Raw genomic sequence first — 4,753 nt, forward strand, 5'->3', positions numbered from 1 at the left:
TACTTATAAATTATTTACTTGCACATTATTTTTTATAAATCAATAAACGACGTTAAAAATTACAAATACCGGTGCTGGTTATAAAGTCAAAACCAAATAGACAAACGTCAGAATCATCAAGAGAATTCGCCGCAAAGAGACGATCAGAACCACCACCAAACAATAGAAAAAACACTGTAAGTGAGCTACATGAAAAGCTCGTCTGATCAGTATAAAAGGCGACGCGTTTCGTTAAGAGGCACTGAGTCTTGAATGATCACTGAGTGGTATTATATGTCAACCAATAAAATAACATAACAAATATTATCTGACACGAAGGCGGTGTTAAATCGTAGTGTATAACATAATACAAAATATATATATAATAGTTTACGAGCATAAGGCGGTTTTAAGTCAACGCGCTTGGACACCATTATATGTATATTCAATATATCAAGCGTATATTCTTTTACTTTCTTTCCCAAACAGGTGAACACAGAAACAAGGTGAACCAAGCCAACTACAAGTTTAGACTAAAGACCATTTGTAATTTCACAGAGGTAATCATTAAAAGTAAGACCATTGGGAATTTTTGTTCATGCTGATTTCATTTAATTTCTTCCTTTTGTATATATATTATTGAATTTTTTTATAAATAAATAGTTCTGAAAACTGAAATCACCATCTTTTACCATTGGAGCGTTGTCTGGTAAATATTTTCCTGGCGTGAATTCTGCATTCGGCATTTTTGATGTGATTTTTGGTAACACTATTGCTTCGATATGACAGGTCTTATTCCTAACATGTATAAATTGAATTTCTAATGAGCATTTGGCTACAACGCTTGTTGTTTGCCCATTGATAACTTTTACATTAGTTTGATAATTGGTTAATGGTGCTCTGTTTAATCTTGCTAATTGTTTTGTTATTATACAAGATTGTGATCCTTGATCGAGAAGCGCTCGTATCGGATTGAGTTGTTTTGTAGTCCTTATAATTACCATTGCTGTTGCTAGTAAAACAGTTTTTTCCTTTTGGATGTTGTACGACGCTGCCACTTCGGTCTCCGTGATGTTCTTCAATGTTGGCATCCTCTGTTTATTTATGTTATTTGTGAATGTTGGTTTGCCTTGAACTTGTTCTTGCATAAGTTGATGGTGTTTTTTATCGCAAATTGTACATCTTTTTTTTATTCAAGCACAATTTACTAAAATGCCCACTCTGAAGGCAATTAAAACATAATTTAGTGCTCATAATCTTTTCACGATATTCCGGCACCTTCATATTCAGAAACTTTGAATATCGAATTATGGTAATTGATGGTTACCATTACACACCAAACATAGCGTATGTATTGTAGTTACATGCGTTTTTGCATTTACAGCTGTTGGTCGAAAATTATTCTCATTTTCACGATTTGTGTCATGAGTTGTCTCTAATCCTCTAACTCTGCTCTCAATAAACTCGTATAAGCTGCTCAATTTTGGTGTTTGTGTTGATGCTCCTCTTGAATGTTGGTATAATTTTCTGAATTCACCATTTAATTTTGGAAGCCGTATCTATATTATTACTGGATCTCAACTTGACGTGTCCACATTTAAATTACGTATACAATAAAACACTTCTCTAAAATCACCCATTAATGTTTTTAAATCCTGTGCATTTTCGTTTATTATTGCTCTGAGCGACAATAACTTATTAATAATGAATGATCAATAAGGAATGATGTTGACTACGATCCCTGAGGAGCCATTTGCTACCATCACAGCCGATTTTATAGGATCACTACCGCGATCGAAAAATGGAAATACAATGCTGCTGGTGATACTAGATAAATTTTCGAAATGAACAGAGTTGATACCCACATGTCTAGCGACATCCGACAATGTGATCAAAGCGTTGAGAGAAAGAATATCCAATTCATTAGTAATGTCAATTCATTAGTAATGTTTTCAAGCAGTGGTTGGTAAAGATGGGTATTACACACAGAACCACAGCATCGTACATGCCACAGGAGAATCCTACTGAGCGTGCGAACCGAACTATTAAGACACTGATGTCACAAACGGCATGCGACGAACATCGTACGTGGGTCGAGATGCTGCTGGAAATCACTTTAGCCATTAACACTGCGAAATCGGATTCAACAAATTACACTCCAGCCTATCTAGTGCAATGGCGAGTGTTGAGACTCCCCGCCAACTTGTTCGTCGAATGCACCCCAGGAGCAGGAAATCTGCAAGTAACCCCTGTAGTGAAAGCCGAGAAACTACAACGTGTGTTCAAAATCGTCCAACACAATCTACAACAAGTCGCAACAAATCAGGCGAAGTATTATAACTTGCGTCGTCGGAATTGGAGGCCGTGGATAAATCAATTAGTGTGGGTTAGACAACATTCCCTCTCAAAGGCCAAAAACTATTTTTCAGCGAAACTTGCACCAAAATTCGACGGTCCATTCAAAGTACAAAAATTTATATCGCCAGTGTTAGTAGAGCTTAGCGCAGAAAATACAGCAACATTAACTAAGGCGCATATTGCCGACCTTAGGGTGCACTATGGTTGTCCTTAAAATATAAAGGACATTAACACTTATGTACCGGCAAAGTAACTGCAACATAAAACAAATACCCGCTATCTATTCAAGTATTTAAAGAACGTGTGCCATGAGGAAGTTCTGAGTCGTCTTTTGAACTAACAACGAAATTTGAAATTTCCGCGGAAAAGTTTCGGACAAGAATGATCGAAATAAACAACAGTAGAACAAAATGTCAATACTTGCCGAAGCCTGCAGCAATCAATAAAAACTCCAAGAATATGTTGATGCAAAGTACAAAAAAATCGTCAAGCGTAAGGTGGGTCCAAGTGACTCCAGCCAGCACCAACATCCAATAGCTGAAAATAGTCAAGCGATTCCAGGTATTACTTCAAGTGACAGGAATCAAGCATCTACGGCTCAAGGGAGGAGGTTAAAAATAAGAGCGTAGTAATCACAGCAGCGAAACCTTCTGCAAAAGGAATAGGTAATTATGTCGCTAATACAAAATATCCAACGTGTTACGTTACGTCACTAATGGCAGGAACAATATCGACAGAATCCAGTTCCAGTGAATCCTGCATAACTCACGCAATGGAACAAGAGGATGTGATTGATCTCGACTACGACTGACAACAAATGGAGCTGGAGGAGAATGAGATCGCACGCCCCAAACAAAAAAGGGTTTGCATCACTTGGCCGGCGGAGCTGGAATCGACTATACGCGACGCACTTACTTAACATATAAAAGTTAAACGAATTACCTACCGTCGAACGTTCAACAATATACTGTATCTGGTGCGAATTTACCGTCAAGATCTCGTGACTGTCCATAGTCTCCACAAACCGTAAGAAGGAGAGGAACACTCTACACCTCATTAATTTTTTTATATCCAAAATTGTTGTTATGAAGTCTCTGTTATATATGAATAAAATTGAGAAAATATATTTTATGAGAAATATCTGATACGTATCTTAATGGTCTTGTTTTTAATAAATTAACCCACGTTGGAATTTAATATTTCTGTTGTATAGATTTCCAACAACAATTACCCAGACTACCCACAACTGCAACACGTGAAGTAGTCTGAAGTTAGGAAAATTAAAATTAACATTAAATTGGTAAAATCATAAATACACACCTTCTGGATTTACCACAGCTACTTTAATGTACTTATAAATTATTTACTTGCACATTATTTTTTATAAATCAATAAACGACGTTAAAAATTACAAATACCGGTGCTGGTTATAAAGTCAAAACCAAATAGACAAACGTCAGAATCATCAAGAGAATTCGCCGCAAAGAGACGATCAGAACCACCACCAAACAATAGAAAAAACACTGTAAGTGAGCTACATGAAAAGCTCGTCTGATCAGTATAAAAGGCGACGCGTTTCGTTAAGAGGCACTGAGTCTTAAATGATCACTGAGTGGCATTATATGTCAACCAATAAAATAATATAACAAATATTATCTGACACGAAGGCGGTGTTAAGTCGTAGTGTATAACATAATACAAAATATATATATAATAGTTTACGAGCATAAGGCGGTTTTAAGTCAACGCGCTTGGAGACTATTATATGTATATTCAATATATCAAGCGTATATTCTTTTACTTTCTTTCCCAAACAGGTGAACACAGAAACAAGGTGAACCAAGCCAACTACAAGTTTAGACTAAAGACCATTTGCAATTTCACAGAGGTAATCATTAAAAGTAAGACCATTGGGAATTTTTGTTCATGCTGATTTCATTTAATTTCTTCCTTTTGTATATATATTATTAAATTTTTTTATAAATAAATAGTTCTGAAAACTGAAATCACCATCTTTTACCATTGGAGCGTTGTCTGGTAAATATTTTCCTGGCGTAAATTCTGCATTCGGCATTTTTGATGTGATTTTTGGTAACACTATTGCATCGATATGACAGCTCTTATTCCTAACATGTATAAATTGAATTTCTAATGAGCATTTGGCTACAACGCTTGTTGTTTGCCCATTGATAACTTTTACATTAGTTTGATAATTGGTTAATGGTGCTTTGTTTAATCTTGCTAATTGTTTTGTTATTATACAAGATTGTGATCCTTGATCGAGAAGCGCTCGTATCGGATTGAGTTGTTTTGTAGTCCTTATAATTACCATTGCTGTTGCTAGTAAAACAGTTTTTTCCTTTTGGATGTTGTACGACGCTGCCACTTCGGTCTCCGTGGTGTTCTTCAATGTTGG

Source organism: Teleopsis dalmanni, chromosome 1, assembly GCF_002237135.1.
Source record: "Teleopsis dalmanni isolate 2A chromosome 1, ASM223713v2, whole genome shotgun sequence".
In the NCBI taxonomy this organism is placed as follows: domain Eukaryota; kingdom Metazoa; phylum Arthropoda; class Insecta; order Diptera; family Diopsidae; genus Teleopsis; species Teleopsis dalmanni.